Source organism: Pleurodeles waltl, chromosome 11 (assembly GCF_031143425.1).
Source record: "Pleurodeles waltl isolate 20211129_DDA chromosome 11, aPleWal1.hap1.20221129, whole genome shotgun sequence".
NCBI lineage: Eukaryota > Metazoa > Chordata > Amphibia > Caudata > Salamandridae > Pleurodeles > Pleurodeles waltl.
In genome coordinates, this window is record NC_090450.1 from 734,202,275 (window position 1) to 734,230,109 (window position 27,835).

A 27,835-nucleotide genomic window follows, 5' to 3' on the forward strand; every position below is an offset into this window, starting at 1 on the left:
TTGTTACCGCCTAGGCCATCGACCCTGTTAAATGGATAACTGCGCGTTTGCCAATACATTTGACTGCGAGTGGAACTTCTTTTTCCTTTTGTGTCTCTCGTTCACGCTCTTGCTTATGGCGGCCGTGGCGCTTTTAATTGGCTTGCTTATGTCAACTGTTTTAGTTTTCAATTAATATTTCAAGAAAAGTCCAGTTAAAAATGTACACCGCTAATAGCTCTAGCTCGAGCAAATGGGAGACCTATTGCATTGCGAATGCTTGTTTCCATTTTGTTTGGGGTTCCAAGTAGAATCGGTAAAAAAAAAACAATGGAGGGCGCATGTGGGGAAGCAACATGGAGGGGTGGGATGAAGCAAAGGGTGATGTATGTGTGGATGAATTAACGTGGAGGCAGGCATGCGCAACGCTTATTGGGCTGAAAGGGGCTTAGCCTCCCTCCAACGCCCTCACTGCCCCATCACCTGCTGTACCCCAAGCTAAACAGCCTGAGCTTCAAGGACACAGGCAGTTCTTGAGCTATTGTGGGCCGGGTGGGATGGGGCTGACATCTGAGACGCATTTATAGTATTTTGCAGGTCTTCAAAAGGCCATTTCATTTTAAACGGGTCTTCTGTCTGCTTTCACTTCATCCTGTGCTCCCTGCCGTCCCCGTTCTTGTAAGGGCTGTTGCTTCTCCTCTTTAATTATGTGTTGGGTAGAGACAAATTATGCGGAAGAGTTATGATAGTATTACTTCATTATTTTGCCATTTTTAAACTTTGTTAACGCTGTCTGGGAATTAGTTGCACCTCATTAGTTACAGAAAGGTGACCAGTCAACCTTTGCAAGAGGCCTTCCACTGAGCAACTTCTCGTATTACTGCGTTTTTAATAACATTTGATACTGTTTGAGCTAGAAACATTTATTTTGTTAAAATCTGCAAATTATGTGGCAGATGATGGATTAGGTGGCAAATGAGGCAAATTTACAATTGTGCAAAAAGGGCAGCAACAGCAAAATCACATAATTCCAGTGACCCTGAGTATATTTCAGGGACAATTTGAAGGTGGGGAAGAGGACTATAATTATGGAGTGCCAAGCCAGAGCTCCGCAAATTATCAGGCTTGACTCGAAGCGCTATAATGCAAACAAAGCCCTCTGCATTGTATGTAAATGGTCATGTAAAAAAACGTGCTAAAGACTCTTCAAAAAGTGTATTTAATGTGAAAGCCTTTCACTTCAGAACACTAGAATGAACTGCTGCATTAAATGACATTTATCAGAAGTCTTAGAGCAGATTTACTAACTTTATGCACTGGGTTTGTAAATGTTTATTTGGAATTCATGTTTGTTTCAAATTGCCTTTGTTCTGCTTTACTTTACTTTGTGTCAAAGGGCTGTTGGAAGGGCAGTTGTAAGGAAATGCCTTTCTTGGCATGGTTACCCCCTGACTTTTTGCCTTTCGTTGATGCCAGTTATGATTGAAAGTGTGCTGGGACCCTGCTAACCAGGCCTCAGCACCAGTGTTCTTTCCCTAAACTGTACCTTTGCTTCCACAATTGGCACAGCCCTGGCACACAGATAAGTCCCTCACAGCTGGTGTGTGCTGGTGGGGAGAAAATGACTAAGTCGACATGGCACTCCCCTCAGGGTGCCATGCCCACCTCTCACTACCTGTGGCATAGGTAAATCACCCCTCTAGAAGGCCTTACAGCCCTAAGGCAGGGTGCACTATACCATAGGTGAGGGCATAGGTGCATGAGTACTATGCCCCTACAGAGTCTAAGAAAAACCATAGACATTGTAAGTGCAGGGTAGCCATAAAGAGTATATGGTCTGGGAGTCTGTCAATTACAAACTCCACAGTTCCATAATGGCTACACAGAAATCTGGGAAGTTTGGTATTAAACTTTTCCGCACAATAAACGCACACTGATGCCAGTGTTGGATTTATTGTAAAACGCACCCAGAGGGCATCTTAGAGATGCCCCCTGAATACCAGTCCGACCCCTAGTGCTAAGCTGACCAGTTTCTGACAGCCTGCCACAACCAGATGAGTTTCTGGCCACATAGGGTGAGTGCCTTTGTCACTCTGTGGCCAGTAAGAAAGCCTGTACTGGGTGGAGGTGCTTCCCACCTCCCCCTGCAGGAACTGTAACACCTGGCGGTGAGCCTCAAAGGCTCATGCCTTTTGTTACAGCTGTTACCCCACGGCATCCCAGCTAGTCGAGATGCCCGCCCCTCCGGCCACTCTCCCCACTTTTGCCGGCAAGGCTGGACGAGATAAATGAGGAAAAAAGGAGGAGTCACCTACCAGTCAGGACAAGCCACTAAGGTGCCCTGAGCTGAGGTGACCCCTGCCTTTAGAAATCCTCCATCTTGAGGTTGGAGGATTCCCCCAATTGGAATAGGGATGTGCCCTCCTGCCCTCAGGGAGGAGGCACAAAGAAGGTGTAGCCACCCTACAGGACAGTAGCCATTGGCTACTGCCCCCCAGACCTAAACACCCCCCAAAATTTAGTATTTAGGGGCGACCCTGAATCCAGGAAATCAGATTCATGCAACCTACAACAAGAAGGACTGCTGACCTGAAAGCCCCGCAGAGACTACGGAGACGACAACTGACTTGGCCCCAGCCCTATCGGCCTGTCTCCAGACTCAAGGAACCTGCATAGCAACGCATCCGACAGGGATCAACGACCTCTGAGGACTCAGAGGACTGCCCTGAACCCAAAGGACCAAGAAACTCCAGAGAACAGCGGCACTGTTCAAAAACTGCAACAACTTTGCAACTTTAAAGCAACTTTCTCCTCCCGCTGCACGCGTGAGAATTCACACTCTGCACCCAAGGCCCCCGGCTTGAGTTCAGGAGAACCAACACTGCACAGGCGACTCCAACGACATGGATACCCTGAGTCGACCCCCCTGCACCACCACAGCGACGCCTGCAGAGAGGATCCAGAGGCTCCCCCTGACCGCGACTGCCTGGTAACAAAGGAGCCCGATGCCTGGACCAAGCACTGCTCCTGCAGCCCCCAGGACTGAAAGGAGCCACCTACCAGTGCAGGAGTGACCAGCAGGCGGCCCTCATCCTAGCCCAGTCGGTGGCAGGCCTGAGAAGCCCCCCTGGGCCCTGCCTGCATTGCCTAAGTGACCCCGGGTCCCTCCATTGCTTTCAATAGCAAACTCGACACCTACTTTGCATGCTGCACCCGGCCGCCCATGTGCCCCGAGGGAGTGTTTTGTGTGCTTGTGTCCCGTCACCAAGGTGCTCTACAAACCCCCCCGGTCTGCTCCGCGAGTACGCAGGTACTTACCTGTAAGCAGACAAGGACCGGAGCACCCCTGTTCTTCATGGACGCCTATGTGTTTTGGGCCCTCCTTTGATCTCTGCACCTGACCGGCCCTGTGTTGCTGGTGCTGTGGCTTTGGGGTTGCCTTGAACCCCCAACGGTGGGCTGCCTATGCCCAGGAGACTGACAGTGTATCTGCTTTACTTACCTGAGAAACCTAACCAAACTTACCTCCCCCAGGAACTGTTGATTTTTGCACTGTCCACTTTTAAAATAGCCATTTTAACCAAAACTATGTGTACTACTGTTTTAAATCAAAGTTCTGTACTTACCTGTGTGAAGTACCTTGCATTTTATGTACTTACCTCAAATCTTGTGGTTCTAAAATAAATTAAGAAAATATATTTTTCTATATAAATCCTATTGGCCTGAAGTTAAGTCTTTGAGTGTGTGTTCCTCATTTATTGCCTGTGTGTGTGTACAACGAATGCTTAACACTACCCTATGATAAGCCTACTTCTCGACCACGCTACCACAAAATAGAGCATTAGTATTATCTAATTTTGCCACTATCAGCCTCCAAGGGGAACCCTTGGACTCTGTGCACACTATCTCTCACTTTGAGATAGTATATACAGAGCCAACTTCCTACAGGAAGGTACTGCACAAAGGTGGCCTCGGGGTTTTCAAGGGCTGCTTTTCACCTGCAGACAATGTGGTTTAAAAAACACTGAACACAAAGCCCAGAATGATTGCTCTTAGAAGTACTGTCAGGGACCAGGTAATGTAATTCCTTAATGCTACTGAAATAGCCTATGTGCAGCACCTGTCTTCTAGGTCCATTGGCACACTAGCATATTGGCACCACACAGAAGCTTCCCTGCTGGGGCACTTGCTGTCAAACACCGGGAACCTTAGTAAAATTATCATTAAGATAATTACATTTGCAGCAGGCATGGGCAGCGAACAGTGACAGTTTAAAAAGCTTTCTTTCTGTGCTCTTCACTGGTGTCGTGTTCAGTTTTCCTGACTAACCTAATAAATAGGCCTGGGTGGAAATTGCAGAGTTTCACTCTGCAGAGTTCCATGAGCAGCGGAAATTTGGTACGTTGCGCTGCTCATGCTAATTTTCAACACAGGAGCTTGTCACATGCTGTAAAATCAGCGTGAATGGTACCACACGGCATCACAGAAGGCGCTGCTTCTTCCTGCCGCTCCAGTACATTTTCTACTAGAGTGCCAGCTTTATGAACAAGAACAGCAGCTTTCTCAAAGCGAGCTGTAGCAACCTGCTGTGACCGCCTGTGTTGAGAAATTTTGCCAAGAGGCCTTTTTAGCACCCAAAAAACACACTTGGAGATGCAAATACCTGCTGGGCAACTTAATGTTGGCGAGCCGCCCGAGAAAAAACTCTGCCACACAGCGGTTTGCGGCGTTTTGCCAAAACTCTGTGCACCAAGCAGAACATGGAGTGGGCAAAACTCTGCAATCTCTGCCGGCAGAGCGGAGTTTTTTTCCCACCTCAGCTGTTAATACCAAGTCACTATGGTGGAGGAAGCCTCCCCTCCTAGACACCTGAGAGAACTTCCTTTGGGCCAAAAGACTCAAATTTGCAAAAGAAACCTTGCAAATTTGCCCTATGAGGCTCTGTTAGGGGCCTAATAAAATGGCGACGTGAGATGAAGGGAGACCTCTGAGAACACATGGCGCTAGAAATTGGACACCCACTGAGAAGCAAGCAGACACATTCAGGCAGTGGTGGGGAGGAAAGGTTTGCAACCCCTTTGTGTGAGGGGGTGCAATCAACAGAGGTGTCAAACTTGCCCGCCTGGCAACATCACAAAAGGAGAAGGAAAACGTAAGCTCCATCACAAAGACCTGTGGCCCTAATAATATGTAAACAAGTATTACAGCACAGGATTTCACAGGTAATTTGATTACACAAATCTATAATTTCCACAACCCTACTTCTAGTTTAAAAAATAGGTTAAAGAGAAGTTGATGTAAGTCAGTGCTTAATGTTTGAAAGAGTAAGTGCTAAGCCAAACCTTTGCTCATAAGCCCGCGGCTAGGGCTACAGCATATCAGCGTGCAGAATACCAATGCTACAGTCTTGATTCCTCATCATGCCACCACCAGACACTCCCTGCCTCTTTATGTCACTTTTGCAGGCTCTTGCTTTCTACGTTGGTCATGTTTTTCCCCCATCTTTTCTTCCTTGTCCTTTCCCCACTATGTATTTCTCACTCTCTTGCTCTGGGTTAAAATCTGAAGAAGCAAAACAAGTGCCAATCTCCAAAAATGAGTGTTGATGGGCCCCACCTATGTTTTACGACACATTGAACACACATAGGGCATGACAAAATCTTTGAGACAAAAGAGGGCTCAGTTTGCAGTGGGGGGGGGGGAGGATCGTTTAGGAGTCTGTGGCTAGGTCCTTTCTCTACCAGATAGTGCATTACCAAAGTTAATTAACTTGTTCATCTGATATAGACATCTAGCCGCAGATTCCTTACTTTAGCATCAGATACCAAAGTCCTACCATCCCCAGAGGTGGGTCTGAGAACTGAGACCATTAAAAGTCTCTAACTAGAACAACCTGGTCTAGAACAAAAGAAAAAAGACTGGGCATTCATAATAATTTAGGTGAGCAATAAAATACTCTACAACATAAAAACCTGTGGAAGGAACTACGGATAAACAAAGTCATACGACATTAAAAAGCATTGGAATGAAATAATCCTTATTATTATGACAAATCTGTGTCAGAAGCCACCCAAAAATATGAACATATAACTATCGCACTCTTAGTGGGATCTCATCAAAAAAGAACTGGTAAAAAGGCCACAGTAATAAAAGTCACAAAGACATTGAAGGCATGGGGACAACGTTACCCATAACAGCAGGACAATTTTGCCAAATAATCCTATGAATATAAATCAATTTCCTCGGATGTCCAGACCTGAACTGCATGTTCGATGCTTGTGAAGCATAGATCAGCAGGCAATGCCACTGAGCAATCCCACTTTGCCATAATAAGTTCTATCCTAGACAGACCTATTCTGTAACAAAAAAAAAACAGGGAAAGGTGTATATATATGTTTGTTGCATGTGTAGCTGCAGATTCACATGCTGTGCATATATCGCCATCTAGTGTTAGCCTCGGAGTGTTACAAGTTGGTTTTCTTTGAAGAAATATTTTTTCGAGTCACAGGATCGAGTGACTCCTCCTCTCGGTGATAGTGCGCATGGGCATCAACTCCTTTGTTAGATTGTTTTCTTTCTGTCGTCGGGTTTGGACGTATTCCTTCTCGCTCTGGGATTTTCGGTTTGGAAATTCTCGAATCTTTTAAACTTTTCTCATACCGTCGGTATTGTTTTGAACGCGGTTTCCTTCTGCATTCGATCCGATAGTACTGTCGGGATCAAGTAAACGCCCTTTTGGGCACCCTCTCTGGGCCTGTTCGGACTTACTGCATCATAGGCTAATGGATCGGACTCTATTCCAATTCTGTCCTCAGTGCCACGCCAAGTTTCCATACACAGACCAGCATTTGGTGTGTAAGCTCTGCCTTTCACCAGGACATCGAGAAGAAATCTTTGAGGCTTGTCAGTCTTTTCGATCGAAGAAAACATTACGCGATCGAAGGGCAAGAAGACTGGAGATGGCGTCCAAACTTAGAGTCCACTACCGACGTCCTTGGAGAAGAGCAGGCACAAACAGCAGTTTCGATCCCAGACTCCGACTCCGAGCAGGATTCAGAGGACGACAACCAACCAATATCAGCGCGCATTCGAGAGTACACCTGCCCCAACACCAACAATTAAAAAAATCAGGCAAGGCCTTAGGTGCACCACTGCTTTTAAGCCATGGTTCCACCTGAAAGAAATTAATCGTCGTCAGACTATTGGGTTCAGGACTGAAAAGGCCAGGGAACTCCCTCAACAGGCTACCACGCCTGTTTCGGTGTCTGGCTCGAGTGAAAAATACAAGCCCCCACCTCCGAACTGGGTCGACACCCAACATCATTGGATCTGAAATAAGTACACTCTGCTTTCGAGCTGAAACCTCGGCAAACAGCTTCAGACCAGAAATATCTTTGTCCAACTTCCGAGCCAAAGAAACCATCTTACACAGAAGAGACAGGGCTTTCGACTCGAATGAGGCATGTGCCCAAGACATTTACCGAACATTCCTATAAAAGCATAAAACATGCTTCAGAACATCAAATGGAGGAATCAGACATTCAACCCATTTTGGAGGTTATGGCAGCAAACAAAGGAAAATACAAATCCAGAAAGAGACTGGAAAAATTATTACTTCTCTGCCGCCACAGACTAAAAGGAAGTTAGCATTCCAGGAAACTCTGGATACTGCCCCACCACCGGCAAAAACCTTTGACAAGGAAAGCTATAAATTTGATGTGGCGGGGAAAAGGCATGAAAAAGGGTGGCAACACTAGCAGCCAACCAATGGCGTATTGCCAATTCACAGGCCCTGTTAGCAAGATATGATAGGACACATTGGGAGGGGATGCAAGAATTATTGTAATATCTGCCCAAAATAACACCAAAAAAAGGGTGCAGCAAATTGTGGAGGAAGGTCAGGCTATCACAAATAATCAAATTAGGGTTGATCTAGATGCAGCTGACACTGCAGCTAGAGGAATTAATACCAGCATTACTATTAGACGACATGCGTGGTTGAGGTCCTCTGGCTTCAAACCTGAGATACAACAGGCGGTCCTTAATATGCCATTTAATAAACAGTAGCTTTTTGGACCAGAGGTGGACACAACCATAGAAAAACTAAAAAAAGATTCTGACCACAGCTAAAGCCATGGGAGCTCTTAATACCACACCATTTCGGGGTTCCTTTTAAAAACCACAATTTAGAGGAGGATTAAAAAAACAGACTACAGAGGCTTCCACCTCCCATTCAAATCAAGGCCAGCAGTATTACACAACAGGGTCATTCAGAGGCTCTTACAGAGGACACAAATTCAGGGCCAGAGGTAAATTACCAGCCTCAAAAAGTGCTTCAACATCCACAAAACAATGACTTCCCAAAATGTCCACAGCACCATACATCTCCTGTGGGAGGAAAACTGCAACAATTCCATTCTCACTGGCAAAATGTTTTACTACAGATCAATGGGTACTCTAAATTATCTGCAATGATTATTGCCTAGAGCTCATCTCTATTCCACCAAACATTCCACCTCGTTCTCACAGACTCTCTTGAGAACACACTATTCTACTAAAACGAGGTAAAATCTCTACTACTCAAGGAAGCAATAGTAATAGTTCCCAACTCATGCAAGGAACAGGAGTATATTCCCTATACTTCCTTATACCAAAAAAGGATGGTACTCTCACACCCATTCTCGATCTCGGGCCTCTAAATCTATATATCCTGTCAGAGCACTTGTACATGGTCACTCTACAGGATGTCATTCCCTTGCTACAAAAACAAGACTACATGACAGCATTAGACAGAAAGGATGCTTACTTCCACATTCCTACACACACAGCTCACCGCAAGTATCTAAGGTTCGTAATTGCAGGCAAGCATTATCAATTTAAGGTACTACCCTTTGGAGTAACAACAGCACTAAGAGTGTTCACAAAATGTCTAGCTGTAGTCGCAGCATACTTCAGAAGGCAACGCATACATGTCTTCCCTTATCTAGACGAATGGGTAATAAAATCCACCACCATTCCAAACTGCCAACACACACAATACACAATAGATACCCTACACAAATTAAGGTTCACAATCAGTTACCAGGAATCTCCCCTCAGCCAGTGCAAATTCAACCTCATCTAGGAGCAATTCTCAATACTCAGTCCGCATTAGCCTACATAAATCCACAGTGGATACAAGTGTTTCACTCCCTCATATCCCAATTACAGGCCAATCAAACATACACAGTAAGATTTGTCATGAAACTATTGGGAATGATGGCATCATGCATAGCAATAGTGCCAAATGCACGTCTAAACATGAGACCCACTACAACAGTGTCTCTCGCAACAATGGTCTCAGACACAGGGTCAGCTACACAATCTAGTGATGTTAGACCCCCAAACTTACAAATTTCTGCAATGGTGGAATCACAACAACTTAGCAAAAAGGTGGCATTTTAGGACCCTGGGCCACAGACCATAATCACAACAGATGCTTCAATGACAGGCTGGGGAGCCCATCTCAACAATCTGACAATACAAAGGGAATGGGACTCAATACATCAAACTTACATAAACCACTTGTAATTGCTAGTGTTCTTAGCCACCGTAGCATTCCAACCACAGATAATACACAAAATAGTCTTAATAAGGACAGACAACATAACAAAAATGTATTATCTGAAAAAACAGGGGGGGGGACACTTATCCCTTTTGGCACAAACAATATGGAAGTGGGCAATTCACAATCACATTCACCTGCTAGCGGAATACATTTCAGCTAGCGGACCTTCTAAGCTGGACGCAGAAACAAATACACAAATGGGAGATTCACCCACAAGTAACTCAACATTACTTTCAAATGTGGGGAACACCAAACATAGACCTTTTCGCAAAATGCCAAAACTTTGCATCCAGATACCCACACCCTCAATCCAGGGGCAATAATCTATGGAACAACTGGTCAGGGATATTCGCTTACACTTTTTCCATTCTCCTGTGAATTCATTTCTGGTCAACAAGATGCGTCACACTTCCCTCAATATGATACTCATAGCTCCCACGTGGGAACATCAACACTGGTACACAACACTGTTGAATCTGTCAGTAGTACCACATCACAAGCTTCCAAACAGACCAGGCTTGTTAACTCAAAACAGGGGTCAAATCAGGCATCCCAATCCCAGTGTGCTCAACTTGGCGATTTGGCTCCTGTGGTTATAGAATTTGGATACCTACAGCTTCCATTAGTATGTATGGACATTCTAAAACAAGCATGTAAACCGACAACTAAGCAGTGCTAAGCAAATAAATGGAAACGTTTTGTATATTACTGCTAACCTAAAAATATTGATCCACTTAAAGCATCAGTACAGGATTGAAAATGTCACTTACCCAGTGTACATCTGTTCGTGGCATCAGTCGCAGTAGATTCGCATGTTCTGCAATAGCTCGCCATCTGGTGTTGGGCCGGAGTGTTACAAGTTGTTTTTCTTCGAAGAAGTCTTTCGAGTCACGGGACCGAGTGACTCCTCCTTTTGTCTCCATTGCGCATGGGCGTCGACTCTATCCTCGATTGTTTTTCCCCGCAGAGGGTGAGGTAGGAGTTGAATTGTAGTAATAGTGCCCATGCAATGGAGTGACTAAGTATGCACCTATTTAAGGTTGAGATGATACATATATAAATAATTGAAGGTAACTTCCAAACTGCTACAGGCTCCCGGGGAGGCGGGTGGGCACATGCGAATCTACTGCGACTGATGCCACGAACAGATGTACACTGGGTAAGTGACATTTTCAGTTCGATGGCATCTGTCGCTGTAGATACGCATGTTCTGCATAGACTAGTAAGCAGTTATTTCCCCAAAAGCGGTGGATCAGCCTGTAGGAGTGGAAGTAGTCTGAAATAATGTCCTTAATACGGCTTGACCTACTGTGGCTTGTTGTGCGGATAACACGTCTACACAGTAGTGCTTGGTGAATGTGTGAGGCGTAGACCATGTGGCTGCCTTACATATTTCTTGCATTGGGATGTTTCCTAGAAAGGCCATGGTAGCACCTTTCTTTCTGGTTGAGTGTGCCCTTGGTGTAATGGGCAGCTGTCGTTTAGCTTTAAGGTAGCAGATTTGGATGCCTTTAACTATCCATCTGGCTATACCTTGTTTTGAAATTGGGTTTCCTGCGTGAGGTTTTTGAAATGCAATAAAGAGTTGTTTAGTCTTTCTGATGTTTTTTGTTCTGTCAATGTAATACATTAATGCTCTTTTGACATCTAATGTATGTAGTGCCCTTTCAGCTACGGTATCTGGCTGTGGAAAGAACACTGGAAGTTCCACTGTTTGATTTAGATGGAACGGTGAAATAACCTTTGGCAAAAATTTAGGATTGGTTCTTAGGACGACTTTATTTTTGTGTAGTTGTATAAAAGGTTCCTGTATAGTAAACGCCTGAATCTCGCTTACTCTTCTTAGGGAAGTAATGGCGATGAGAAATGCCACCTTCCAGGTTAGGAACTGTATGTCGCAGGAGTGCATGGGTTCAAAAGGTGGACCCATAAGTCTAGTTAGGACAACATTTAGGTTCCATGAAGGAACAGGTGGTGTTCTTGGTGGTATAATTCTCCTAAGGCCCTCCATGAATGCTTTAATGACTGGTATCCTATATAGGGAAGTTGAATAGGTAGTTTGCAGGTATGCAGATATTGCTGCAAGGTGAATCTTAATGGAAGAGAAAGCTAGGTTAGATTTTTGTAAGTGAAGCAAGTAACCCACTACCTGTTCTGGAGTTGTGTGTAATGGTTGTATTTGATTAATATGGCAGTAGCAAACAAACCTCTTCCATTTACTTGCATAGCAGTGCCTGGTGGATGGCCTTCTGGCTTGTTTTATGACTTCCATACATTCTTGGGTAAGTTGTAAGTGCCCGAATTCTAGGATTTCAGGAGCCAGATTGCTAGATTCAGCGATGCTGGATCTGGGTGTCTGATCTTTTGGTTGTGCTGTGTCAACAGATCTGGCCTGTTGGGCAATTTGATGCAGGGTACCACTGATAGGTCTAGCAGCGTTGTGTACCAGGGTTGCCTTGCCCAAGTTGGTGCTATCAATATGAGTTTGAGTTTGCTTTGACTGAGTTTGTTTACCAGGTAAGGAAGGAGAGGGAGAGGAGGAAAAGCGTAAGCAAATATCCCTGACCAGTTCATCCATAGGGCATTGCCTTGGGATTGTTTGTGTGGGTATCTGGATGCGAAGTTTTGGCATTTTGCGTTCTCCCTTGTCGCAAACAAGTCTATCTGAGGTGTTCCCCAGAGTTTGAAATAAGTGTTCAGAATTTGGGGGTGAATTTCCCATTCGTGGACCTGTTGGTGATCTCGAGAGAGATTGTCTGCGAGTTGATTTTGTATCCCTGGTATAAACTGTGCAATTAGGCGAATTTGGTTGTGAATTGCCCAATGCCAAATTTTTTGTGCTAGCAGGCTTAACTGCGTGGAGTGCGTCCCCCCCTGCTTGTTTAGATAATACATTGTTGTCATGTTGTCTGTTTTGACGAGAATGTATTTGTGAACTATTATTGGTTGGAAAGCTTTTAGTGCTTGAAAAACTGCTAGAAGTTCTAGGTGATTGATATGCAGTTTTGTTTGATGTACGTTCCATTGTCCTTGTATGCTGTGTTGATCGAGGTGTGCTCCCCACCCTGTCATGGAAGCATCTGTTGTTATTACGTATTGTGGCACTGGGTCTTGGAAAGGCCGCCCCTTGTTTAAATTTATGTTGTTCCACCACAGAAGCGAGAGGTAAGTTTGGCGGTCTATTAACACCAGATCTAGAAGGTGACCCTGTGCTTGAGACCACTGTGATGCTAGGCATTGTTGTAAGGGCCTCATGTGCAGTCTTGCGTTTGGGACAATGGCTATGCATGATGACATCATGCCTAGGAGTTGTAATACCATCTTTGCTTGTATCTTTTGTGTTGGATACATGCGTTGTATGATGGTGTTGAAATTTTGAATTCTTTGTGGACTTGGAGTGGCTACTCCTTTTGATGTGTCTATTATGGCTCCCAGGTATTGTTGTACCTTGCGTGGCAGAATTTTGGATTTTGTGAAATTGACGGTGAACCCTAGTTTGAAGAGGGTTTGTATGATATGATTTGTGTGATTTGAGCACTCTATTAACGAATGGGCCTTGATTAGCCAGTCGTCTAGATATGGGAACACATGTATCTGCTGCCTTCTTATGTGTGCTGCGACTACCGCTAGACATTTGGTAAAGACTCTTGGTGCGGTTGTTAATCCGAAAGGCAGTACCTTGAATTGGTAATGTATTCCTTTGAATACAAACCTTAGGTATTTCCTGTGCGATGGGTGTATTGGTATATGGAAATAAGCATCCTTGAGGTCTAAAGTCGCCATGTAGTCGTGCAGCTTTAGCAATGGCAATACTTCTTGTAGTGTGACCATGTGGAAGTGGTCTGATTTGATGAAAGTGTTCACTACTCTGAGGTCTAGGATTGGTCTCAGTGTTTTGTCCTTCTTTGGTATCAGAAAGTACAGTGAGTAAACTCCTGTGTTTATTTGTGTGTTTGGCACTAATTCGATTGCATTCTTTTGCAATAGTGCCTGCACTTCTATCTCCAGGAGATTGGAATGGTGTGTTGTTAAATTTTGTGCTTTTGGTGGTATGTTTGGAGGGAATTGTAGAAATTCTATGCAATAACCATGTTGGATAATTGCTAGAACCCAAGTGTCTGTAGTGATTTTCTCCCATGCTCTGTAATAATGACCTATTCGTCCCCCCACTGGTGTTGTGTGGAGGGGGTGAGTGACATGTGAGTCACTGTTTAGTAGTAGGGGTTTTGGGGCTTTGGAATCTTCCTCTATTTCTAGGGAATTGCCCTCCTCTATATTGTCCCCGAAAACCTCCTCTATACTGTCCTTGGTAACTGGACGGTGTGGCTTGTGAGGTACTGGCTTGTGTGCTTTGACCCCGAAACCCCCCTCGAAAGGGCGTTTTACGGAATGAGCTGTAATTCCCTCTGCTCTGCGGGGAGTAGAGTGCGCCCATGGCTTTGGCAGTGTCCGTATCTTTTTTGAGTTTCTCAATCGCTGTGTCCACTTCTGGACCGAACAGTTCTTTTTCATTAAAAGGCATATTGAGAACTGCTTGTTGAATCTCTGGTTTAAATCCAGACGTTCGGAGCCATGCATGCCTTCTGATAGTTACAGATGTATTAATTGTCCGTGCAGCTGTATCTGCAGCGTCCATGGAGGAGCGGATCTGGTTGTTGGAGATGGCCTGTCCCTCCTCAACCACTTGTTTTGCCCTATTTTGTAAGTCCTTGGGCAGATGTTAAATGAGATGTTGCATCTCGTCCCAGTGGGCTCTGTCATAGCGCGCAAGTAGTGCCTGGGAGTTCGCGATGCGCCACTGGTTTGCAGCTTGTGCTGCGACTCTTTTACCAGCTGCATCAAACTTGCGGCTTTCTTTATCTGGGGGTGGTGCATCTCCAGATGTGTGAGAGTTGGCCCTTTTCCTAGCTGCTCCTACAACGACAGAGTCTGGTGGCAGCTGTGTAGTGATGAAAACCGGGTCCGTAGGAGGCGGCTTATACTTTTTTTCTACCCTTGGTGTGATTGCCCTACTTTTAACCGGCTCCTTAAAGATGTCTTTTGCGTGGCGGAGCATACCAGGGAGCATAGGCAGGCTTTGGTATGAGCTGTGGGTGGAGGAGAGTGTGTTGAATAAGAAATCATCCTCGACCTGTTCTGAGTGGAGGCTTACGTGGTGAAATTGTGCTGCTCTAGCCACCACTTGAGAGTACGCGGTGCTGTCTTCTGGTGGAGATGGCTTCGCAGGGTATGCCTCCGGACTGTTATCTGACACTGGGGCGTCGTATAGGTCCCATGCGTCCTGATCTTGGTCACCCTGGCTCATGGTGGTGTGAGCTGGGGAGTGTGATGGAGTTTGTGAAACGTCAATCACGGGCGGAGGTGAGGGTGGTGGTGTAACTCTTTTCACCACTTTTGGTTGTGGTGTTTGTTCCTTCTGGAACTCCAACCTCCTCTTTCTCCTAATGGGGGGAAGGGTGCTTATTTTTCCTGTCCCCTGCTGAATGAAGATACGCTTTTGCGTATGGTCCACATCAGTTGCTTGTAGCTCTTCCTCAAACCTATGCTTCTGCATTTGGGAGGTTAGCGAGTGCTCTTCTGTATAAGAGCCTGAAGCTGGGTCGCTTGCAGTTTGTTTCGGCATCGAAACTTTGTCTGCGTGTTTTTTCGGCTCCGAGGTGACTTTTTTCCTTTTCGGGGCCGAAACCTCTCGGCGTCGATCTGTTTCTGTGCCGCTGTCTCGGCGTCGAGCCGTGTCCACACCGGCATCACGGTGTCGAGGCTTGTCTCCAGCACTTTCTCGGTCCCGAGAAGGCTGCGTGCCGGTGTCTCGACCGGAGTCGGACGATCTCGGCACTGTTTGGGCCTTTTTCGGTGCCGATGGTCGGTCACCGAATTTATGGGTCGAGCCATGGCCTGGTGGCAGTGGCGTCCCCTGGGCCTTGTAAATGTTTCTCTGTGTGGTTTTCGACGTCTTACTCACGGTTTGTGTATCGTCGAATCCTTCGGAGTCTGAGTCTTGGATCGAGAAGGTACCTTCCTCTTCCTGTTCCTCGAACTCCCGTTGGGCTGCCGGTGCGGACGCCATCTGAAGTCTTCTGGCTCGACGGTCTCGGAGTGTTTTTCGGGACCGGAACGCACGACAGGCCTCGCAGGTGTCTTCGCTGTGCTCAGGTGACAGGCACAGGTTGCAGACCAAGTGTTGGTCTGTGTAGGGGTATTTATTGTGGCATTTGGGGCAGAAACGAAACGGGGTCCGTTCCATCGGCGTTCTTCAGCACGCGGTCGGGCCGACCAGGCCCCGACGGAGGATCGAAAAAACTACCCCGAAGGGCACCGGAGCTCTTCGATCTTCGATGCGGTGTTGAATGTAAGTACGCCGATCCCGAACGCAACAATACCGACAAAAATCTTCCGAAATTAGCTAATTTTCCGTTCCGAAACTCGGAGCGACAGGAACACGTCCGAACCCGATGGCGGAAAAAAAACAATCGAGGATAGAGTCGACGCCCATGCGCAATGGAGACAAAAGGAGGAGTCACTCGGTCCCGTGACTCGAAAGACTTCTTCGAAGAAAAACAACTTGTAACACTCCGGCCCAACACCAGATGGCGAGCTATTGCAGAACATGCGTATCTACAGCGACAGATGCCATCGAACACTGTGTTATTTGCTTTATTTACAAAAAGCAAATCTTGCCTATTAGTCTATTAAAATTCATTTAACAGCAATATCAGCCTATCTACAAAACAGACAACATACTTCTCTGTTTAGAGTTCCTCTCATTAAAGCATTTATGGAAGGGCTTAAATGAATTATTCCACCTAGAGTTCCACCAGCTCCTGCATGGAATCTTAATATTGTGCTCACAAGACTCATGGGTCCCCCATTTGAACCCATGCACTCTTGCGCTATTCAATTTTTAACATGGAAGGTTGCTTTCTTGGTAGCAATTACTTCCTTAAGAAGAGTATGTGAAATTCAAGCAGAAGAACCTTTTTTCCAAGTACACAAACACAAAGTAGTACTTAGGACAAGTCCTAAATTATTACCTAAAGTGGTTTCACCCTTTCATATTAATAAGTCAATCGCATTGCCAGTCTTCTTTCCACAGCCAGATTCTACTGCTGAAAGAGCTCTCCACATTCTTGATCTCAAAAGAGCTGTAATGTATTACGTAGTCAGAACGAAAGACTTAACAAAAACTAAACAACTTTTTCTTGCTTTCCAACAACTTCATAAAGGTAATCCTATTTTAAAACCAGGATTAGCTAAATGGATTGTAAAGTGTGTTCAACCCTGCTCTCAAGGCGAAAAGGCATCTATTAGTAACTCCAAAAGCACATTCCACTAGAAAAAAGGGTGCATCTATGGCATTCTTAGGGAATATACCAATGCCAGACATATGTAAAGCACCCACATTGTCCACACCAGCAACATTCACTAAACATTACTGTGCGGATGTGTTATCTCGACAACAAGCGAATGTTGGTCAAGCAGTGCTAAAAACACTATCTGAAACTACATCAACTCCTACGGGCTAACCACCGCTAACGTTGGAGGAGAACTGCTTTTCAGTCTATGCACAGCATGTGTATCTGCAGCTACACATGCCATCAAACGGAAAATGTCACTTACCCAGTTCATGGAATGTAGTGCTGCAGATTCACATGCGCCCTCCCTCCTCACCGGGAGCCTGTAGTCGTTGTGGTACTTAATCACGTAAATATGTATATACATTGCATGGATATCTTCTTTACTTTCTATGTATATTTGTACATACACAGTTCTTCACTCCTTACTTCACCCTCCTGCAGGAAAAAAATCTAACAAAGGAGTCGATGCCCATGCGCACTATCACTGAGAGGAGGAGTCACTCGATACTGTGACTCGAAAGAAAGACTTCTTCAAAGAAAAGCAACTTGGAACACTCCGAGCCCAACACTAGATGGCGATATATGCACAGCATGTGAATCTGCAGCACTACATGCCACGAACAGATGTACACTGGGTGTCATTATTATTATATATATATATATATATATATATATAAACACGTAGGAGTAAAATAGTTAAACGCCTAGGCACCAACACAAGTACATTATTACTTATAGATAGAAAAATAAAGCAGAGTAATCATTCAGACAATACTGAAATAACAGTATGGAACCTGTAGTGGGCATCATACCACTTAGGAAAGCAACAGCCACCCAAACCATCAGAGTAATGCAAATTGCCTGAGACACCACCATCAAGCAATAGTAGTATAAAGTTGAAAAAGAAACCTTGATAGCCTAGCGAAAACCAAGGTTTAGTACATGACCCCAGTATATGAATAGAGCCCATCTACAAATGATTTATAAAAGGTCTCTCATACTTAAACCATAAAATGTAAAGGATTCTATAATTTAAAAAAAATCCAACTGATTTTGTATATGCCATATAGGGACAACAGTCTGCAAAATTGTGACCCCAAACTACAATCAACTAGAGTCAGTTGAATTATTTTAGGAAAGTAGCCTCTTTTTAGCTTGCTTCCCTCCACTTTTTGCCTCTTTGTCAGTTTGTTTGCTGTCCAACTTGGGAGACAGTAAGCCCTTGGCTCTCCTTACAGGACAGTAACCCTGTACACCACAACTCTTGCAGCTACCAAGGCTTGTTTGCTCCTGCCCTGCGGGATCTTAAGGCTCCATGTAGACCCGGCCCCCAGCACTTCTTCCTGCCAAGCACAGTCTCCTCTCTGCTCCTCCAGGAGCGTGGGACTCCTCTTCAAGTGTGCTGAGTGGGCCTCACTGTGATTTGATGTGCCTGCTGCCAGTGGGATGCCTGTGATGGCTTCATTATTTTCTTGTTTCTCTCCGGACCGCTGAGGGTCTTCCGACTCCATTCCTTGGGTCAAGTCCACTGGGCCATGCTAGTCCTCTTCAGTCTTGCAACTCGTCCTTTTCTTCTTTTGTATTTGCCAAGGCTTGTTGGTGCTTCGGCAGCACGTCCCCACTGTAACCAGACAGCTGACAGGGGACACCATCTGCATCTCTTCAGGAACTCTTCATCTTCGGCACGGCACAGCTAGTCTTCTTCTTCCCTGGTCGACTCCATCATTAAATGGACTTGGTCCCCTTTCTTTGTAGGTCCTCCTCTGCCAGAATCCAACTTTGGGTTATTCCAGTCTAGTCTCGATCTTGCACAATCCTTTTATTAAGTCCTCCTGTTGGTTTTGGGGAAAACCAGGTACTTACCCCTGCTCTCCTGGTTGCTGGGTGTCACCCTGGTACTCGCCTCTTGGGGTTCCTAGTTCTTCCAGCTCCCCTCCAATGATTCCACATCCTTAGGTGGGGGACTGTATCTCGCATTCCACTCATGTAGTATATAGTTCAGCCCTCCTCTAGAGCCTACACTGTTTTCTATTACTTTTCCTAATGCTAGTTGTTCTTATGCTCCTTACTGACTGCTAATGTGTATCGGCAGTTGGGTTTCTGTTGATCTGGAGTAGGATGCTTTTCTGGAGTGGTGCCTAAATAAAGATCCTACTCATCTTCTACATTTTGGAGTCATACTTTACAAGTGGCGACGAGCGGCACCACTCCTAGGACCCTTTATCAACGTGTGATCGCCTCGTCTGATACCATTGTTTGCTCTCTACTGGGAATGTGATTACGTTAATTTCCCTGGATTACCATCATTTTTTTTTTTTTTTGTGCTCTGTGTTTTTGGCACGGGTCCTTTCCCAGACCTTACGAGTGGTTAATACTGAAATGTGCCATAGATACTGGAGTGTACTGTGACTACTGGAGTGCGCCAATTTCTATTTTTATGCATATTGGTTGCTGACATTGGTGAGGTGTCTACACGGAAGGGTGTGTTTATTCCTCCTTTGTGTATGTCTGTGGGATAGTACAGATGCCAGGCTTGCTTCGTGGTCTCAGCATGCGCACAGCCCAAGCAACACGTACTTATGAATTTGCTCTTCCCGAGATCCTTTGGATTCTCCCAGCTGCATCTTCTATCTTCAACAAGGGATTCTTTGCAGTGACGTGTCACACTTTCACGTTCTTCCTGTTTCATTGGTGGATGAAATCAGGCAGTGTTATTGTCAATTGTTGACCCGTTTGCTTTTTTGTTACACATATAGTTTGTTTTCTTCGTCTGCATCTTTTATACCTGTGGAACTGGTAAACCTTCAAGAGATTGCGTTTTTGGGGAACACTCAACTTAGTTCTTATCAACAAGGAGCGTTTTTTTCTACCATATTTTGTAACTGAATGACTTTTAAGTTAACTATTATTTTGTGTATTCACTTTGTTTGTTTTTTTGCCGTACAATTATGTGTGCACAGAGTTTTCCCTTCCTCCTCCTCAAGTATTTTGGCCAGCGGGCAGTGTTCCTTGTATGAAATGGCCAGAATGGAAACCATTTTTTCTTAACTATATTTACACTATTGATGTCCAAGGTGAAATGCCTCCGCAACAGAAAAACCTGAGGGTTTGAAGGCGTATAACCAAATGACTAAAGATGTGGGTGGGGAAGGAGATCCCAATGTGTTTGATAATGTTATCAGTGCTTTTGATCAATCTTTTTCCCCTATGGTGTGTATTGGTATATGAAGATACAAATGTTTCCATAGGAAACAGTACTCTGATGAAAATATTGATGACTATGTTGCAGCACTTAGAACATTATTGTTGCTCAGATCAGATGCTCCCAGAGTTCCTTGCCAACCTTGAATCCAAGATGGCAAAACCCAGGGACCATCTGAAAGAGCTCTAAGCACCACCCCAGGGCTGGTGGTGGACAGGGGAGTGGTCACTCCCCTTTCCTTTGTCCAGTTTCGGGCCAGAGTAGGGACTGGAGGTCCCTGAACTGGTGTAGACCGGTTTATGGAAGGAGGGCACAAAATGTGCCCTTCAAAGCATTCCAGTGGCTTGGAGAGGCTACCCCTCCCAACCCTGTAACACTTGTTTCCAAAGGGAGAGGATGTAACACCACTCTCCCAAAGGAAATCCTTTGTTCTGCCTTCCTGGGCTCGAGGTTGTCAAGCAACAGGAGGGCAGAAATATGTTTATGAGGTGGCAGCAGCTGGGGCTGCCTGGAAAACCTCAGAAGGCTGAAATGGCAATTCTTGGGTTCCTCTAAGGAGCCCGCAGAGTGCATGGAATCATACAACCAATGCTAGCAAAAGCCTTGGGGTATGATTCCAACATGTTAGATGCCAAACATGTCTATGTTTGGAGTTACCATTATGTAGCTGGACAATAGGTAGCGACCTATGTCCAGTACATGCATAAACTGGTGTCCCCGCACTCACGAAGTCTGGGAAAATGGGCCTGGAGTTCGTAGGGGAACCTCTGCTAGTGCAGGGGTGCCATCACACACAGGTGCTTTGCAACCTGCCCTCAGGGCTGGAGGGCCTGCTATAGGGGTTACTAATAAGTGACCTGGAGCAGTGAAAATGTCAGTGAAAGGGTGCTTGCACCTTTTTCACGCAGGCTGCAATGGCATGGACTCCCGATGGATGGTAAAAGAAATGCTGCAGCCCATAGGGATCCTCTGGAACCCCAATGCCCTGGGCACCTAGGCACCATATACTAGGGACTTCTAAAGGGTGACCAGTATGCAAATTGTGGGTGAAATACTGAGTTACCAGTATGCAGTGACAAAATTTAGAGGCAAGAGAGCATATGCGCTGGGGTCTTGGTTAGCAGGATCCCAGTAGACACAGTCAAACACACTGAAAAACAGGTCAAAAGTAGGGGTAAAGAAGCTGGAAAGAGGCTACATTCCTACACTCCTGCAACCACAGTTGGGTGGTTTGTGCCTCCTTCCCCTCCCCGGACTCTTCTGTGACTTCTGGACTTGGTCCCCTTCTTCCAAAGGTCTTCCTTTTCAGGAATTCACCGCTGGTTTCTTGCAGTCTTGTCTGGGTGTTGCAATTTCTTCTTTTTCCTCCTTTTGGGTGTTTTGGGGAAAATCCAGTAACTCTCTTTTTTTCCTGGTCGCTGGGGGGCACTGCTGTACTTTCCTTTGGGGTTTCCTAGTACCCCCAGCCTACACATTCCACTTACCTAGGTGTGGGTCCTGCATTTGCATTCCATATTTTTAGTATACGGTTTGGGTTCCCCCTAGGGTCACTATCGCCTATTTGCTATTGCACTGTTTTCTATTCTTATTTATGCCTATACATATCTAGAGTGTTACTTACCTCCTATTGGAGGGTTGCCTCGCTTGAAATTTTTGGTAATTGTGTCACTAAAATAAAGTACCTTTAGTTTTGTAACACTGAGTGTTTTCTTTCATGTGTATAAGTGCTTTGTGACTACAGTGGTATTGCATGAGCTTTGCATGTCTCCTGGATAAGCTTTGGCTACTCATCCACAGCTACCTCTAGAGAGCCTGGCTTCTAGACACTGCCTACACTAATAGGGGATACCTGGTATAAAGTGTAAGTACCTTAGGTACCCACCACACACCAGGCCAGCTTCCTAAAATGATGAAAATAGGTGTCACCTACATGAGCAACAATCCTTTAATATAGTAATAACATTATTCTACAGAAAGAAGAAGTTATTAGGCAAACACCTGTTCTCCTCATGTACAAACATATATGAACATCTTCATAGAGAAGAAAAGGTACATTTTTAGAGGGAAATTTCCTTCAGAAAAGAAGGAAATGTTGAGTAATAACACAAAAGAATATTAACAACCCCTAAAGAGTCAAGAATATTAAGGACTCTTCACAACAGAATCAACAGAGAGACGACTTCTCTTTGGAGACTTATAATAGCATGATATAATCCCAGGAAAATGAAACCATGTTTAAAGAGCATGTATAAACCAACAAATGTCTACACAAATGTGTAGAATAGTCACCAAACGGCGATAATACAGAACCTTAGAGATAAAAACATATTGGGCCAGATTTAAGAAAATTGTTGCTGCACCAAGTGCAGCACCTCTTTTCTTGCACCCCTTAGCGCCCCCCCTAACGCCAACATGTGTGTGCCGTAACTAAGAAATGGCGCACCATGGTAGTAGTTAGGGAACTAGCATCAACATTTTGGACACTAGTTTGGAGCTTTGCAGGATTAGCGTCAAACATTTTGACACTAATCCTGCAAAGCCCATTGAGGCCCACTGTAAACAATGGTGTGCCTCCTGTTAAGGTCTGCTCTGAGCAGGCATTAAAAGTGCCAAAAGAAATCATGCAAAGAAATCTCTTAGATATCTTTGCACCATTTTCTCAGACCCCCTAACACGGGAATGCCCCCTTCCCATACATTATTACTTGTGTTGGCATGATAGAACACAGTTACAAAGTGGCACAATGCATGCATTGCGCCACTTTGTAAATTTGGCGCTGCGATTTTGGACTCATTGGGCCACATTAGTGTAAAAAGAAGACACTAATGTGGTGCAAGGAAGCACTAGGGGCTATTAAAACTGCCCTATTGTGTCTTAAAGCTCACAAGATAACCTTCTGGTGTGCAATGTACTTAATCTATCAAAAGTAGAGAACTTTTACTGTCAATCATAAATAATGTCATCTATCACTTAAACGTAATGCAAGTACCAGTGGTGAAAGCAGAACCCATATAAACTAATAACGAAGGCTAGAAGTGACCTCCTTTGAAAATACAAGAAAGAATTTTGAGACATACACCCTCAGCGCTGTATAAGCACATCAACGGAACATCATTCTATTGATGAAATCCCATAAATGAAACATAAGGTCACACAAATACCATCTAAAATTATAAGAGACATTTCAACATATTAACCTAGACTAATAGGAGGATTATTGTAAATCAACACACTTATCGAAAGGTAAATCATATACTGAGACTCCCATAGAGTTGTACCTATCAAAAGTAAGCTATAAGGGACACTAAATCTCTCAAATTTAGGATACTGCAAGCTAATAACACTGTACATAGGGTGGAACCCTGAACCTTTAAATAAGGAGCTAGCAGTTCCAAGCGGAAAGAAAGAATTCAATCAGAACATTCAAAGACATACCTAGGTGCCTTTGTTACACCAACCAGCTCTAAATCGCTGCAAAGCCGGACAAGCATGTACACTAAATAAATGTACACCACCAAATGGCATATCTTTCAGGCTATTCTGCACAGCCTCTGAAAACCTAGATTGATGCAGCCATGCATGTCTGTGCAGCGCAACAGACTGAGTCATGGCTCTCCCCACTGAATCTGTAGTATCCATGCTACATTTTATGGTGAATTTAGCCGCTTCCCAACCATCTTGCACCACCTGTGGGAGTTCACTCCTGGCTTCCTCTGGAAGGGACGGCAGTATTCGTGCCACCGTATCCCATTATGCATGAGAAAATGTGCCTAGTACACATGCTGTGTTTAACGACCTCAATCCTGAACTGCCGGTAGAGAAAATATTTCTCCCACGATGTTCCAGCCATCTCAAATCTTTGGTGAAATGAAAGAAGGGCACTATGGTCCACTGAAGACATAGCAGCCTGTACCACCAGACCTTTTGTGGTGGGATGTTGCAAAAGACAAACTGGATTGCCAGGGGAGGGTCAATGATTATGGGCTACAGCCCTGTGAATTGGAACTCGGGGTACTAGTTTTGGCCATGCTCCCAACCAAAGGTCATATAAAAACTCATTATAAGGGAGTAAAGGCTACACTCCTGTCTCATCTTGGTGAATAACATCCAGAAAAGGATCTATGGATAACTCCACTGAGGGAAGCTGCCAATCTCAGACTACAGCTGCTCTCCTCAATACCTCAGCATAAGAGAAACACACCTCTGTTGCCATACCGGGAGGGGAAAGTAAATCTGAAACTGGAGAAGATTCAAGTCCACTAGCCTCACCCAGTTCTGTCAGCCAATTGTCCTCCAAAGGAGGCTGGACAGTGTTGTCCAAAGAGTTTTGGCACCCTAAGCTCTCCCCTTTGCCTTCACAACTGTGTTATTACACGGGAAAAACAGTAACAGGTTGTATAGGGACAGATGGTAAGTTGTCTACAGCAGACAGCTCCATTGGCGCCGCATCTGACGTTGCAGCATTGCATTGATGTTGGAAAGAGTAATGGGCTCAGTGTCAATTGGTGCCACCAACATCATTGGCTGGCCTGACTCTGAAGGTGGGAACTCCAAAGGGCTGTGCAGTGGCGCTGGCATGAATCCAGAAGTGGATTCAGAGGGCCCAACTGTCACCTAGGGCAAACCGGTCGGCGTCGATTCAGTCAGGGTGCGTCTCACCTCCTTGGGGCTCGAAAGCACACCAGAGGGGAGCTGAGACTCAAAGGCTTCATGCATGGAATTCCAATACCCCTGCATTAGGGCTAGAGTTGCTTCGGCTCCAGGAAATTTAGGGAGGCCTGGGGTGGACTCCTGTGAATCGCAACCAAAGATTGGCAGATGGTATCGCAGACAACCAACCTACGCGTCTGTTTTGACTGTTTGTGCTTCAGAGCATCCTTTGATGTTGATGGCTCCTCAAATGAACAACTCCTCGATCAGTCTCTGGACTTCCATTTTCATGCAACGCTCCATCAACTCCTTCGGCCAAAGACGACAAAAGGACATTGGAGTCATGGTGTTATCCAAGGCACTACATAAAGATGGTATGAGGAACAGTGACCAACATCTGTCTGCCACAAGATCCACAGGGCTTAAAACCTGAAGACATTGTGAAAAGGTACACTGTTTCCTCAACAAACTGACAAGATGAGCCAGAAAAAGCCCCCTAACCACATCAGATCTGCGTTGCAAGTGTGGAAAATAAGGAACTGACGACGGTGAGGGGAATATATGGACTCGGTCAACATCACATCCGCTAGACGACATCAATACGGAATCAGGGGATACCCTCTTCCGACACGCAGACATGCTGTGGAAAAAAATTCCTGATCCAGTTTCACACCCGGGGAGTATTCTAAAGTAAGGAATCTGCAGCTAGATCTCTCTATCAGATAGACTCTTGTGATTATGTAACTCAATTGTAAAAGAACACTCCTTGTATTTCTGTGTCCAGAAACTACATGTCACAGTACACAACATGTATTGCTCTAAGAAGGAGTTTAATAGCATTGGTTACTCATACCAAATACTTATGTAGAACAGGCTCAACCACAACCAACTGATTTTGCATTTGTACTGGTGCAGGCACATAATGGCGATTCCATATTGGAAACTCCAGCAGATTGCACTGGAGGACTCAATATTCTCAAACACAAAGTCATACACTATTTTATTGAAAATGATTGCACTGTCACTGCTACTCTAATTGAATGGGAAGCATTTATTGTAACGGGGGCTTTGTTATAGGTCAACATGTGAATGAGACGGAATTCTTAGGTAAAATAGAACTGAAAGACTGCAAAAGAGATGCCGCTCTTACATTGAAACCTGTGAATACCTGAGCTGAGGCAGTGACATGTAGGCACAGTCACTACACAGATTAAAATGCCTGGACTGCTTACAGTACTTGGTCAGAGTACACAGTGAGGGTGACAAGACTAGGCATGTAACAGCCTAGTTGATCAAGTCAGATACTAGGGAAGTTTCAGTTGCCTCCAGCAATTACAACAACGGTCAAGAAATTCACATGCAAACAGTAATTATTAATATATTTTTATAGTTCTACTCTGGGGGAAATTGTAGATATACAAAATATACTGTGATATCTATTCAGGGCAAACATAACAATTGGTGATTCAGGTAGAGGAAGTTGAGTGCCCATTGACAACACAAGAAATGCGAAAAAGTGAACACACATGCGAAAAAGTGAACACTGACTCTGATCAGATATAATTCTAGGTGTAGGCCATCGGCTGAAGGTGTTTTCCTTTGGCTAGGTCGACATCCTGACACCAAGACTGCAGGCATTTTATGAGACTGCATATTTGAAAAGGTGTTGCCACCTAGAACAAAAGGAAGCCCTGCTAGTATGCCTTCCCAAATGATTTTGAGATGTGAAACATCAAAAGTCATTTAGACCACTCTCCATCTACGAGCAAATTTTAAAACATAATTTGTAAAGTGTATACTTAAGACCTTACAATCTGCCATTCAGACAGGAGTGCCTGTGTGTCAGGCCATAACAGCCCCCCCCACCCCAACAGACACCTGTTCCTGGTACTTGAGGGGACACCCCTATATGCATCTGACCCAGTGGTGCTGACTGTGGATCCAGAGAAAGCGTTTAACATATTTTGGTGGAGGTGCATTTTTAGCTACTTTTTTTTTATCAATATATATAGATACCAATGGTCTTAAAGCACTCAAGGCATTTACGACAATAAAAAGGCCTAGTGTGTAAATGCGTGTATTATTACTTTACCCCCCTCTTGTCAACCCCCAAACCATTATATCTCATAATGTACTTCCTCCCCCTTTTATTTCAAGCACCTAACCGAGCTAATTGGAGAAACAGTTTGATAAATAAAAGAAAATTGTCTCATGGTGGATCAGTTAAACGTTACTAATCAAACACCTGTAGGGTTCTCAGTCAGGGGCTACAGTTAACTTCCCTCTCTCCTTTTCCATTTATTGCACAACAGGTAGCCACACCACCAGAAAATGATCTTTGTTTTTCCCCAAACAGACGGACATGTGTTCTACCACTAGAGTCAAAAAGATTTTGGTATCACATAAAGTAAGTGAAATGATACATTGTTCAATTTCCATGCAATAACAAGTTTAGCAGTAATTAGCAACTGGAAAGTGTCTCCATTATATCTTAAGGAGGTGGACCTTTCTATTTGATTTGAAGCCCATTGTTATGGTTCCCAGGTCTGAAGAGATGGGAAGGAGTATGTTACTTACCCTGTAAGCATCTGTTTGTAGCATGTAGTGCTGTAGATTCTCATGCTATGCTCCCTCCTGCCATCTAGTGTTGGGCCCATATTACAATTTTTTGTCTTGTACAGCCAACACAATACTGTTTTGTAAAAGTGTGTGGTTGTGTCAATGTTGCCGCTTTGCAAATGTCTGTTAGCAGGATATTCCTTAAGAAGGCCATTGATGCTGCTTGCTTTGTTGTTGAATGATCTCTTGGCATTTTTGGTAATATTCTTTTTGCTTTGATGTAGCAAATTTGTATACATTTTACTATCCATCTAGTGATTCCTACTCTTGAGATGGGATTCCCTTTCCTTGGGTTTGAAAAAGCTACAAAAAGTTGTTGCATTTTCCTAAATGTTTGTGTCCTTTCTACGTAGTACATAAGGCCACATTTTACATCTAGTGAATGTAATGCTCTATCTGATAGAGACAACTACCCGCAGATTC

At 44.6% G+C, this 27,835-nt stretch overlaps 1 protein-coding gene across 6 annotated transcripts in view; it reads right to left on the reverse strand.

Annotated features, from left to right (window-relative positions):
• Positions 1-27,835, reverse strand: part of LOC138266072 (oxaloacetate tautomerase fahd2, mitochondrial) — a 184,648-nt gene that overhangs the window by 21,419 nt on the left and 135,394 nt on the right. The window lies entirely within an intron of this gene.